This window comes from Engystomops pustulosus, chromosome 9 (assembly GCF_040894005.1).
Source record: "Engystomops pustulosus chromosome 9, aEngPut4.maternal, whole genome shotgun sequence".
NCBI lineage: Eukaryota > Metazoa > Chordata > Amphibia > Anura > Leptodactylidae > Engystomops > Engystomops pustulosus.
The window spans coordinates 21,022,975-21,037,590 of record NC_092419.1 but is presented as its reverse complement, the minus strand read 5'-3'; positions in this window follow the sequence as shown (position 1 = coordinate 21,037,590).

Sequence of the window (14,616 nt, the reverse complement as noted above, 5' to 3'; positions counted from 1 at the left end):
TCTGTATAATGCTGCACCCCCCTACCTCTCCTCTCTTATCTCAGTCTATCGCCCAACCCGTGCTCTTAGATCCGCCAGTGATCTTAGATTAACCTCTACCCTAGTGCGGACCTCCCACTCGCGTCTCCAAGACTTCTCTAGAGCTGCACCAATTCTATGGAATGCTCTGCCCCGGACTATCAGACTAATACCTAACCTCCAAAGTTTCAAACGTGCTCTTAAAACCCATTTCTTTAGGCAAGCCTATAACACTCATTAACTGCATGAAGTTTTAACTCTTCTACTAACCCGTCCTGTGTCGTCCTCCCATCTGTTATCCAGCAACCAACAGGCACCAGACTTCTCTGCAGTCCCATTCACCCTGGACCTGGTATATAAGATGACGGCTGAGTGGTTCAAGCGACAGCAATTCCATTTATTATATTTTTTTCTATTCCCTAAGAAGAATGGCTTGACCATTAAATATTCTTTTACCTCGTGTTACCCCATCATCTTCATAAACCGTAAGCTCTGGCGAGCAGGGACCTCACTCCTGTTGTTCCATACAAATGTTGTGCTCTGTTACATTACATTTGTATTTGTTTCCTATGATTTGTAAAGCGCTACAGAATATGATGACGCTATATAAATAAAGATTATTATTATTATTATTATGGAGGCAGTGAACTAGTAGTAGATTAAAGGTGCTGCAGTTAAAACTATGTTAGTTGGATCTTGGGATGGAGCTGGCGCTCCGCTGCCAGGCGAGCTTTTGCCAATCCAAGCCCCTGTCTCTAGGCTACTCCCCAAACAGCACTTCTAAGAACCTTTTGTATAAGATCAAGTGTAGTAGCGTTCTTATAAGTTTAGGATATGGCGGGTGAGGGGAATGTAAACAGATGCGCAAGAAGCGCTGAAATAATATCCCTAAATGGTAAAAGTTGTATATTTTGTGGATTACACAGCAGAGTGGCGACAAAGTTAACAAGTTTGATGTGGAATGCCCTGTAATAGCTCTTGGGCGGTGTGCCTTTTATCGCCTAGGCTCAGCAGTTTCAGCACCGCCTGCTGTCGCTTAGCGACGGCACTGCTGCTGTGCCTAGAGCTACCGACTGATGGCGCCATGCCCACGGATGGTAATTCGGAGGAGGAGGAGGTGGAGGAGGGGTGGGAGGAGGTATAGTAGGCCTTTGAGACCTGGACCGAGGTAGGCCCCGCAATTCTCTGCGTCGGCAGTATATGACCAGCCCCAGGGTCAGACTCGGTCCCAGCCTGCACCAAGTTAAGTGTAGTAGCGTTCTTATAAGTTTGGGATATGGCGGGTGAGGGGAATGTAAACAGATGCGCAAGAAGCGCATGATGCGCATGGAGCTGGCGCTCCGCTGCCAGGCGAGCTTTCGCCAATTCAAGCCCCTGTCTCTAGGCTACTCCCCAAACAGCACTTCTAAGAACCTTTTGTATAAGATCAAGTGTAGTAGCGTTCTTATAAGTTTAGGATATGCCGGGTGAGGGGAATGTAAACAGATGCGCAAGAAGCGCTGAAATAATATCCCTAAATGGTAAAAGTTTGCCAGTATATTTTGGGGATTACACAGCAGGGTGGCGACAAAGTTAACAACTTTGATGTGGAATCCATGAAAACAACCCAAATTTCTGCCTGACACACCTCGTTTGATAAAGGGACGATGTATGGAGGCAGCTATATGGACGACTTTTGGAGGTAGCAATGGAGACAACGTGTGGAGGCTGCTATGGAGACAATTTAATTTGGATAGTGCCTGTATGTGGCAGTCCCAAACATTTTTCAAACCAGAGGAGCAGGTAGGTGGCCCTGCAGTAAAATGGAATAGATTGAGTGCCTGTATGTGGCAGTCCCAAAAATTTTTCAAACCAGAGGAGCAGGTAGGTGGCCCTCCAGTAAAATGGAATAGATTGAGTGCCTGTATGTGGCAGTCCCAAAAATGTTTCAAACCAGAGGAGCAGGTAGGTGGCCCTGCAGTAAAATGGAATAGATTGAGTGCCTGTATGTGGCAGTCCCAAAAATGTTTCAAACCAGAGGAGCAGGTAGGTGGCCCTGCAGTAAAATGGAATAGATTGAGTGCCTGTATGTGGCAGTCCCAAAAATTTTTCAAACCAGAGGAGCAGGTAGGTGGCCCTCCAGTAAAATGGAATAGATTGAGTGCCTGTATGTGGCAGTCCCAAAAATGTTTCAAACCAGAGGAGCAGGTAGGTGGCCCTGCAGTAAAATGGAATAGATTGAGTGCCTGTATGTGGCAGTCCCAAAAATGTTTCAAACCAGAGGAGCAGGTAGGTGGCCCTCCAGTAAAATGGAATAGATTGAGTGCCTGTATGTGGCAGTCCCAAAAATGTTTCAAACCAGAGGAGCAGGTAGGTGGCCCTGCAGTAAAATGGAATAGATTGAGTGCCTGTATGTGGCACTCACAAAAATTGTTTCAAACAGAGGACCGGGTAGGTGGCCCTCCAGAAAAATTAAATGCATGAAGTACTATAGCAAGAGCCAGTGGGCCCTGTCAAAAAATAGCCATTTTCCTCTGCTTTACTGTACAAAGAGGAGGAGAAGGAGGAAAATGAGGAGGAGGAGGAGTGGATCAATTATTCAGGTTGAGCTTCCTTCACCTGGTGGAGATTGGAAATTCTGAGAAATCCAGCCTTTATTCATTTTAATAAGCGTCAGCCTGTCAGCGCTGTCAGTCGACAGGCGTGTACGCTTATCGGTGATGATGCCACCAGCTGCACTGAAAACCCGCTCGGACAAGACGCTAGCGGCAGGGCAGGCAAGAACCTCCAAGGCGTACAGCGCCAGTTCGTGCCACATGTCCAGCTTTGAAACCCAGTAGTTGTAGGGAGCTGTGTGATCATTTAGGACGATGGTATGGTCAGCTACGTACTCCCTCACCATCTTTCTGTAAAGATCAGCCCTACTCTGCCGAGACTGGGGACAGGTGACAGTGTCTTGCTGGGGTGACATAAAGCTGGCAAAAGCCTTGTAAAGCGTACCCTTGCCAGTGCTGGACAAGCTGCCTGCTCGCCTACTCTCCCTCGCTACTTGTCCCGCAGAACTACGCACTCTGCCGCTAGCGCTGTCAGAAGGGAAATACTGTTTCAGCTTGTGCACCAGGGCCTGCTGGTATTCATGCATTCTCACACTCCTTTCCTCTGCAGGGATGAGAGTGGAAAGATTTTGCTTGTACCGTGGGTCCAGGAGAGTGAACACCCAGTAATCGGTGCTGGAATAAATTCTTTGAACGCGAGGGTCACGGGATAGGCAGCCTAGCATGAAATCTGCCATATGCGCCAGAGTACCAACGCGTAAGAATTCACTCCCCTCACTGGCCTGACTGTCCATTTCCTCCTCCTCCAACTCCTCCAACTCCTCTTCTTCTGCCCATACACGCTGAACAGTAAAGGACTCAACAATGGTCCCCTCTTGTGTCTCGCCAACATTCTCCTCCTCTTCCTCCTCATCCTCCTCCACCTCCACCTCCTCCGATATGCGTTGAGAAACAGACCTGAGGGTGCTTTGGCTATCAACAAGGGAATATTCTTCCCCTGTCTCTTGTGACGAGCGCAAAGCTTCCGACTTCATGCTGACCAGAGAGTTTTTCAACAGGCCAAGCAGCGGGATGGTGAGGCTGATGATGGCGGCATCGCCACTGACCATCTGTGTTGACTCCTCAAAGTTACTCAGCACCTGACAGATATCAGACATCCACGTCCACTCCTCATTGTAGACTTGAGGAAGCTGACTGACCTGACTACCAGTTCTGGTGGAAGTTGACATCTGGCAGTCTACAATCGCTCTGCGCTGCTGGTAAACTCTGGATAACATGGTCAGTGTTGAATTCCACCTCGTGGGCACGTCGCACAACAGTCGGTGAGCGGGCAGTTGGAGGCGGCGCTGCGCTGCCCTGAGAGTGGCAGCATCTGGGCTGGACTTCCTGAAATGCGCACAGATGCGGCGCACCTTCGTGAGCAAATCAGACAGATTGGGGTATGTCTTGAGGAAACGCTGAACTATCAGATTTAACACATGGGCCAGGCATGGCACATGTGTCAGTCTGCCGAGTTGCAGAGCCGCCACCAGGTTACGGCCGTTGTCACACACAACCATACCCGGCTTGAGGTTCAGCGGTGCCAGCCACAGATCAGTCTGCGCCGTGATGCCCTGTAATAGCTCTTGGGCGGTGTGCCTTTTGTCGCCTAGGCTCAGCAGTTTGAGCACCGCCTGCTGTCGCTTAGCGACGGCACTGCTGCTGTGCCTAGAGCTACCGACTGATGGCGCCGTGCCCACGGATGGTAGTTCGGAGGAGGAGGTGGAGGAGGGGTGGGAGGAGGAGGAGGCATAGTAGGCCTGAAACACCTGGACCGAGGTAGGCCCCGCAATCCTCGGCGTCGGCAGTATATGAGCAGCCCCAGGGTCAGACTCGGTCCCAGCCTCCACCAAGTTAACCCAATGTGCCGTCAGAGATATATAGTGGCCCTGCCCGGCAGCACTCGTCCACGTGTCCGTGGTCAGGTGGACCTTGTCAGAAACGGCGTTGGTCAGGGCACGGATTATGTTGTCTGACACGTGCTGGTGCAGGGCTGGGACGGCACATCGGGAAAAGTAGTGGCGGCTGGGGACCGAATACCGAGGGGCGGCCGCCGCCATGAGGCTGCGAAAGGCCTCGGTCTCTACTAGCCTATAGGGCAGCATCTCCAGGCTTAGCAATCTGGAAATGTGCACATTAAGGGCTTGGGCGTGCGGGTGGGTTGCACTATATTTGCGTTTCCGCTCCAGCGTCTGGGGTATGGAGAGCTGAACGCTGGTGGATGCTGTGGAGGATCGTGGAGGCGACGATGGGGTTTTTGTGGCAGGGTCCTGGGCAGGGGGCTGACTAGCAGCTGACACAGGGGAAGGAGCAGTGGTGTGCACGGCCGGAGGTGAACGGGCTTGTTGCCACTGAGTGGGGTGTTTAGCATTCATATGCCTGCGCATACTGGTGGTAGTTAAGCTAGTAGTGGTGGAACCCCTGCTGAGCCTGGTTTGGCAAATGTTGCACACCACAGTCCGTCGGTCATCCGGTGTTTCCTTAAAGAACCTCCAGACTTCTGAAGATCTAGCCCTCGCCGCAAGAGCCCTCGCCACGGGAGCTTCACTAGTTGACACATTTGGCGCTGATGCACCAGCTCTGGCCCTGCCTCTCCGTCTGGCCCCACCACTGCCTCTTCCAACCTGTTCTGGTCGAGGACTCTCCTCCGTCTCAGAAGCACTGTGTTCACCCGGCCTCTCAACCCAGCTTGGGTCTGTCACCTCGTCATCCTCCGATCCCTCAGTCTGCTCCCCCCTCGGACTTCCTGCCCTGACAACAACTTCCCCACTGTCTGACAACCGTGTCTCCTCATCGTCGGACACCTCTTTACACACTTCCACTACGTCAAGAAGGTCATCATCACCCACAGACTGTGACTGGTGGAAAACCTGGGCATCGGAAAATTGCTCAGCAGCAACCGGACAAGTGGTTTGTGACTGTGGGAAGGGTCCAGAAAACAGTTCCTCAGAGTATGCCGGTTCAAATGCCAAATTTTCCTGGGAGGGGGCAGACTGGGGGGGAGGAGGCTGAGGTGCAGGAGCAGGAGGAGTGGCGATTTCGGTGACATGGGTGGACTGCGTGGAAGACTGACTGGTGGTGGACAAATTGCTCGAAGCATTGTCAGCAATCCACGACATCACCTGTTCGCACTGTTCTGGCCTCAACAGTGCTCTACCACGAGTCCCAGTAACTTCAGACATGAACCTAGGGAGTGTAGCTCTGCGGCGTTCCCCTGCTCCCTCATCAGCAGGTGGTGTCTCACCCCGCCCAGGACCACGGCCTCTGACCCCTGCAGTAGTTGGACGCCCACGTCCCCGCCCTCGTCCTCTACCCCTAGCCCTCGGGTTAAACATTTTTAAAATGAGAGTTATAACTTTATTTTTTTTTAACTTTTTTTTGTTTTTTTTTGTGTTTTTTGTTTTTTTTTGAGTTTTTAAAACCAAACAATGCTATCCTATTGCTATGGCTATTTTCTAGCCAAGTATCAAAGCACACTACTATGCCAGATGAGATGACACTGAGTTAGTGCCTAATTGAAATCCAACCCCTACTAATTTTTCCCACTTCGGTCTTTGCTATGGATATGTGCGTCACTAAGCGCAGAACACAGCGGTCGCAAGTCTCACTACAAATTGCTCAGAATTGGCTAGTACATGCACTGCAGAAAGTACAGCCACCAGCAGATCAACCAGAAATCAAATATATAGAACGCTACTGTATGCGTAAGTAAGCTCTTTGTATTCTCCTATGGCTATTTTCTAGCCAAGTATCAAAGCACACTACTATGCCAGATGAGATGACACTGAGTTAGTGCCTAATTGAAATCCAACCCCTACTAAATTTTCCCACTTCGGTCTTTGCTATGGATATGTGTGCCACTAAGAGCTAAACACAACGGTAGCAAGTCCCCCTGCTAATTCCTCACAAAATGGTACTAGATGCAAATTAAAATAAAAAAAGTAGAACGTTATTGTAGCCCTAAGAAGGGCTGTTGGGTTCTTTGAGAATCACTCCTGCCTAACAGTAAGCTAATAGAACACCCTAACGCTTTCCCTGACCAGCAGCAGCTCTCTCCCTAGCGGCATCCAGACACAGAATGATCCGAGCAGCGCGGGCAGCGGCTAGTCTATCCCAGGGTCACCTGATCTGGCCAGCCAACCACTGCTATCGACGTGTAAGGGTACCACGTCATGCTGGGTGGAGTGCAGAGTCTCCTGGCTTGTGATTGGCTCTGTTTCTGGCCGCCAAAAAGCAAAACGGCGGGAGCTGCCATTTTCTCGAGCGGGCGAAGTATTCGTCCGAGCAACGAGCAGTTTCGAGTACCCTAATGCTCGACCGAGCATCAAGCTCGGACGAGCATGTTCGCTCATCTCTAGAAATGTCCTATCATGGCTCCCGCTGATTAATAGAATGTCCCAGCATGGCCCCCACTGATTTATTAATTGTCCAGCATGGCCACCAAACATTAATGAAATGTCCCAACATGGATCCCACTTAATGAGTGGGATGCCATGCTGATCCAAATGTGCACAATGGCCCCCACTCGTTAATAAAATGTCCCAGCATGGCCCCCACTCATTAATAAAATGTCCAGCCTGGCCCCCACTCATTAATGAAATGCCCCAGTATGGTCCCCACTCATTAATGAAATGTCCCAGTATGGCCCCCACTCATTAATAAAATGTCCCAGCATGGCCCCCGATCATTAATGAAATTTCCCAGCATGGCCCCCGATCATTAATAAAATGTCCCAGCATGGCCCCCGATCATTAATAAAATGTCCCAGCATGGCCCCCACTCATTAATGAAATGTCCCATCATGGCCCACACTTGTTAGTGAAATGTCCAGCATGGCCCCCAATCATTACTAAAATGCCACAGCATGGCCCCCACTCATTAATGAAATGTCCCAGCATGGCCCCCACTCATTAATGAAATGTCCAGCATGGCCCCCAATCATTAATAAAATGTTCCGACGTGGACTCCACTAATTGGCCGAGCATGCACGACTGTTTGACCATTGGGCAGTCATTTCAAGGGATAATTTTTAAGGCGATCTAATGAGAATTACAGAGGTAAACCCCCACTTGGTGGTGATGGTATAATATTATACGTTGGTCTACCTTAGAGGGCACTATCTCACTTTGTATCCCCTATTTACCCCCGACAGGGGAAATTCGTAAAGTCCGCACTAAAGTTCTCACTAAAGCAATACCAGATAGTAACTATACTCATTTCTATCTTCAAGGTACAAAGAGAGAGGATTCTGAGCAGATAAAGCAGACACCGGGGTGTAGGTAATAGCACCTATGGGTATAATACCGCCATCAGATGTGCATGTATGGTGGCTGCTCGTCCATGACCGCAGCCCAATGTAAAACCAAATGACTCCTTTTATAATAATAGTAAGAGACAAGAAGGAATTGTCAGCTCCTGGAACATTTTATAGGGACAATAAGAACATTTACCATATAAGATGACGCCAGCAATGTCCTCCCCTCCCCCGGCTCGCCACAATCAACACTTTTACAAGGATCTAATAGGCCATTTCACAACATTGGCGCGGCTCGAATTTCTCCCAAAGCAAACTTTATATCAAAGTGTATTGCTTAGGAACATTTCCTCACACTCCGCCACTAAATGACTCTCCTGCCAACAATTGTAGAAATCCGGAATGTCTCCTGCAGGACCGAGACGACGTCGCTACAAAACAGATACAGAAAAGTCATCACTGAAGGCGGCTTCATAAAAATCACCGCATTCAAACATCTCCCCAGGCAGCGCCTCCCTCCAAAGTCACATCTCGGATTCTTTTAATTGATAAATATTGTTAAGAAACCAAAGGAAAGTAAAAAATAGAAACTTTCATTAGGAGGCACAGAGGACGGCTGCCAAAAGTAACCCGGGAGGAAAAGAAGGAAGAGAAGCTGGAGGACGAGAAGATTTACAGAATCAACTGTTCTCAAGTCACAACCAGGACCTGACATATGAGCAATAAGAATCACAGATAAATAATAATTATAATAAACAATAGGGATGCTAAAAATATCAATAGGAATTGTACACTGGCTGGTAGGAGCCAAGTAGAGCTCAGCTATTTGGGAAGCAATCTGGATGCAGTCTCTGTGGTATTGGCACCTAGAGCCACTGGTCTCTCTAATGGGAGAGAGAGACCTTGTCCTATCTATCGGATGGACAATTTTTCTCTACACTCAAAACCAGTCGGAAGTAATAAATACAAACTTCCAGATCTGGGGATTTTCAAGAGTTCCAACCAATCACCAGCCTTGGGCTGCAAAAAGGATGGCAGATTGCAACATATAATATCAACATGACATGTTAACCCTCTAGTACATAGGCATAGGATCTTGTAAGCGTAATACCACTTGGTGACATTAGATGGCAGCAAATGATAGAAATAAATAAGGCGAACTAAAGTATTAATAGGTAAAACGTCTAGGATTAGCCCAATAGAGATGGCCACACTCCATTAGCTGACCAGGACGCCAACTGGAACTAATTTGTAATCCAGCAGACCATTACATGCCTTGTACAGCTGTTCTAACAGCTTAGATCAGAGGGAACGCCTATCCATACTGTGAAACCCAGTAGATCCTTGGTCATTGCTGTCCAAGTCTTCTTCAGAGAGAAGGATTTAGTGCGGGTAACCTCTGCTTTGCTGGACTATGTGCCCATTAAAGAGAATGTGAGTTTTTGCTCAAGATTTCTGTCTACGTGTGATCCCTGGCTGCCGCTAACACCACAAGCCTATCATTCACCATCTACCTGGGGATCTATCTCTACATGTACACTGGAAGTGCCCCAGGGGGACCCCTTCACTAAACTGCAGCCTCCCCCTCTTCTTGTATCTCCTCGCCGGCCCTGTTGGGTGTCAGGCTCAGAGGTAGTGGATTCTCTGAACCCCTTCGGAGGATGACACAAGCCGACAACTGGGATCGGTGTCCAAGTGGTACCCAGTTTTCAACAGAGCCTGCCACAAAGCGGGTTGGACTTGCTGTGGCGTGGTACCACCAGGTCGTTCCACAGGCGTGACTTGTCCGAGGTGGCAGCCAATGTCGAGTTACAGGAACAGCAGGCATTCCCATAGTCAGGGACAGGCAGGAGGTCAGGATTGGCAGCACAGGGTCAGAGTCGGGGACGTAGCAACAGGTCAGGGAAGGTGGCAGAGGAGTGTAGTCAGGAACAGAACCGGGGTCACAACGGGAAATCTCAATAACAGCACATGGCATCAGACACATCTTTCTCTAAGGCATGAGGCACGAAGATCCAGCAGGGTGTGCAGGAAGAAGCAGCTTTATATGCGTTTTCTGAAAATGGCCAGCGCCAATTAACGGCATGCTGGCCCTTTAAATCTAGAGAAGCCGGCGGAGGAAGACGAGACAGTAGCCGGGATGGGAAAGGCGCACGGGCGTTGCACGAGTGGCACGGGTGAGCCTGCGACCCGCGATATATGTCGCGAGACTACCCGTGACATTGGGGGTGTACAAGGTCTGTTGACATGACATATCCTGGCACTAGGCGGCACCACAAGGCAGCCACCTATGCGCTATATGAAGATTAGACCCCCATAAAACACGTGATCAGAACACTTAACATCAAGGATTGTCCTACACATGGTCCGAGTTCTGCAGACACAGCCAGGGCTAGAGAGGTCCCATCAGCTTTGTCTCAGCACTTCCCTTTGTCGTTGCCTTAACAATAGCCTCCTGCAATTCAACACGACACAAGAAATATTACAAATGCCTCTTCTGGTGTTTACTGTAAAATGACTTCATTAAGGATGACCTTTTGTGGAGGAATCAATAAGTAATTTACAAGACAATGGTGCGGCCGGGGGGATAAGTGCTTGATGTCTATTATTCTCTATCTTCCCCATTCAGCGTAATGTAAGAATACATTGCACTGAAACAAGATTTCATCCCTGCAACTTGCAGCGAGAACCTCCCGCTGCTGGAGGAAGGCAAATTTGCAATGGAAATCAGTAGAATATGTTTTATGGAGTGAACTTAAGATCCCTCAGCGTGGTGTAAGATTAGGAAGCCGTAATCAGAGTTATGGAAGACAAGGTATCACTGCTTAATGGGAGGGGGGAGGAGGCTTCACTATGGAACTTGTCGTGGAATTAATATGGAGAGAGACGTCGCAGATTAGAATATCTTTATAGTGGAAGAATAATATCATTTGTGGCTGAGAAGTAATATGGAAATTTATACACTCAGTACAGAGGAGCTCTGTGCTGTCAGTGTATAGCAGCAAATGTGTTACCAGGTAAAAATTCAGGACATGAGGGTGACCCGCCAATCAAGGTTCTGGGATTGGAGTTCCCATCAGAATCCATCATGATTAACCATGGACATTAATCGTAGATCAAGACAGTGGGACTGTGGTATTTTCTTATATTAGCCATCCATGGCCTCCTTCCCTCTAAAATCGACTTTTACAATTATGCTAATGAGGCGGAAGGGCTCTGGGGGTTGTTACCAAAGCCCCTCTGTGTTGTAGCTTCATACTCTCTTAACCCAGCCTTCCCCCCTCCCCACTGCTCTTTACAGTAATAGAGATTATGGGTGGATTACAGAACAAGGGGATTAAAGGGGTTTGCCCATAAAAAAAAATTCTCAGATTTCAATCCCTTCGTAAAGTTTACACAATAAAGATAATTTTTACATCATTATTTTACATTTTTACTCAGTTTTATTGTAGTTTTAGCTCCTATCACTCAGTGATGATCAGTGTAAGATTCCGGGGACTCTCTTAGGAGACACTTCATGATCCCTCTGTGCTATAAAAAGCTGTGTGCTGACAATGTGCTTAGATTATCAGGGTACAGGTTTATCTACACTTTTATTTATTTTCTGAACATTCACTAGTATCTGACACATAGAAAGAGAGATGAGACTGATCAGAGATGATGAGATCCATGAAATGCATATACATTCTCAGCACCACTACACACAGACTGTCAGAACTGAGGTGATTTCCTCCCCCTTCCCTAGATAAAGATCTTTTCTGCCTGCAGCTTGTAGCTTCACTATACTTAACATGTTGTTTATCGGCAGAAAATCAGTGTCTGTAAGTGTGTGAGCTCCTCCTGGAATGCAGGGGGAGGGGCTTGAGGCAGAGAGAAGCTCAGTGCAGCATCAGACAGGAGAGCGATATGTCTGTTGACCCTAAACTCAGAAGACACAGGGTCAGGTCTAGGGGCAACTAAAATTGTGTACACCAGGACTGATAGGTTGGAATTATATCTGTGAATTATGTATTTTCGTTAATAATTGAATTGTGGTGTTTTGTTATGATGAGTGCATTTAAGATTCTTGTCTTCATTGTAATAGCCCTTTGAGGTTACAGGTGGACTGGAGTTCAATATGAATGAGGTTATGGGTAGATTAGAGTACAAGGTGAGAGATGTTATGGGTGGCACGCGGGTACACGGTAACAGAGGTAATGGGTAAATTAGAGTACAAGGTAATAGAGGTTATGGGTGGATTAGAGTACAATGTAATAGAGGTTATGGATGGATTAGAGTACAAGGTAATAGAGGTCATAGGTAGATTACAGTACAAAGTGCGTGAATTTATGCATGGATTAGAGTACAAGGTGAGTGCTGTTATGGGTGGGTTACAGTACAAGGTGTGTGAGGTTCTGGTTGGTTTAGAGTACATGGTAATAACAGTTATGGGTGGATTAGAGTACAAGGTGAGTGTAGTTATGGGTGGATTGGAGTACATGGTAATAACAGTTATGGGTTGATTAGAGTACAAGGTGAGTGTAGTTATGGGTGGATTGGAGTACATGGTAATAACAGTTATGGGTTGATTAGAGTACAAGGTGAGTGTAGTTATGGGTGGATTAGAGTACATGGTAATAACAGTTATGGGTTGATTAGAGTATAAAGTGGTTAATGTTATGACAATGACAATAGACATTGTGAATTGCAGTACAAGGACAGCTCATTAAAGCTGGGGTGACTGATGATTTACCAATGTTGCACTGCCCCCATCCATGGTGATTCTCTCAGTCTTAACCTTATTTTATTCCAATCACATCTAAAGATGCATTTAGCACGTACTTATATAGACAGACTATAGAACTCAGGAGGGCAGACATTACGGCTTATATGTAACTAAGGAAATTGTAATATTCAATTTAAATGCAAATTATTTGTGGTTTGTAAATTGATTGTTAAAATGGTTTTTCTGGGACTTTAATATTGATGACCTGGAAACAAATAGTAAAGGTTACTAATATGAGGATTATGGGAATTTGACTCCCAGCACTCGCACCAATCATCAGTTTTATGGATAATCAATGCATCTTCTTAGAACTGGACCAAGTATAGCGCCATAAACTGTGTGGTGGCTGTGATTAGTATTACAGCTTATGACTGAACTGCATTCAGACTAGGAGACCAATAGAAGTGATGTTAATGGTCTGGGAAGAGGGAGCTGCACTGTCTGGAGTGCGGCAGATACTAATGACTAGTGGGGGAACTGCTATAATTGCATATTTGAAGGATTGCTCATCAATTTCCATAGAAAACCTGTACGGGCGGTCCCCTACTTGGAACACTCGACTTACAGACGACCCCTAGTTACAAACGAACCTCGGGATGTTGGTAATTTTCTGTACTTTAGCCCCAGGCTACAATAATCAGCTGTAACAGTTATCTAAGATGTCTGTAATTAGGCTTTATTGATAATCCTGGTTCTTATGACAATCCAACATTTTTTAAATCCAATTGTCACAGAGACCAAAAAATATTTGGCTGGGGTTACAATGATAAAGTATACAGTTCCGACTTACATACAAATTCAACTTAAGAACAGACCTACAGAACCTATCTTGTACGTAACACGGGGACTGCCTGTATAGTTTTTTGGCAACAGCAAAATATAAATACAGTGCGTGTGCCATGCTCTCCGGACACATTGGCGCTGCGCTGGCGCTGTGCTACCCATGTCTCATCCCTTCACCTCTCAGATGCTACAGATTAAGCTCTCGCTTCAAGTCGCACATAAATCATCTCCTAACAAAACAAAAGCGTCAATATTGACATAAATATGTACAAATATTTCCCAAATGGCACAAAAGACGAATTTACGGATCTGTATTGACACGGATACAGAAGAACAGGTTTCTTAGCATCTGCTTTATCCAGGAAACAAATAATGAGGAAAATCCCTCAAACCCAACCTGATGCCGCCTCCAGCTGGTTACAAGTGTCTCTGGTCGCTGTACATATATGTACATATATATCTCCTCCACGGACCATGCACATCGTGCCTTTGTGTGGATTTTCAGCAGGCAGTAAAGCGAGTCCCAGCATCTGCTGAGGATTTTGGGGGGGGAGGGATGATGAATTACTGGGCGCAGGTATCTTGATTAATATTGGCGTCACAAACTTTATAGAACGCTGGAATGTTTTGCCTTCTCCATCTTTAACCCTTTCGAGTCACGGATGCCCTTTACCCTATTGATTCTCAATTTACTCCCAAGCCTTTGGCGCAGAATGATAAATGCCCTGTATTATGATCCCCGGATCAGCGTTCTGTGGACCTCCGTACCATCGCTTCATCTCTATTTACAGCTGCGGTTCTTGTGTTTTTCTTTAGCTTTCTTTTTTCTATAAACCTATTACTAGTTTGGAAGTTTATGGTGTTGTCTGGTCTGATTTATGATACTGGTGACCGGGCCGCCAAACCAATGTCCTGTTCTCCTGTCTCTGGTACCAAACCTCATATCTAGGGAGGCAGAAGCAGGGGTGCAACTTAAGACTCAATGTGCTTAGTGTAAAAGTTTAACCATGGGCCCCCAATACATCATTTCCTCATGCCCAACTAGGGGTGATCAGGGATGCCCGGACCCGAACTGCAATGTCCAAGTCCCTAAACCCTAACCCGGATTTTATCCAGAATTTCAGATTCAGTGTTAACACCCAAGATCGGTGTTTGGGTTCGGGTAACCAAAATTTTATCTGAAGGTTCGGCTGAACTCAGCAAAGCCATCACTTGTTCCAATC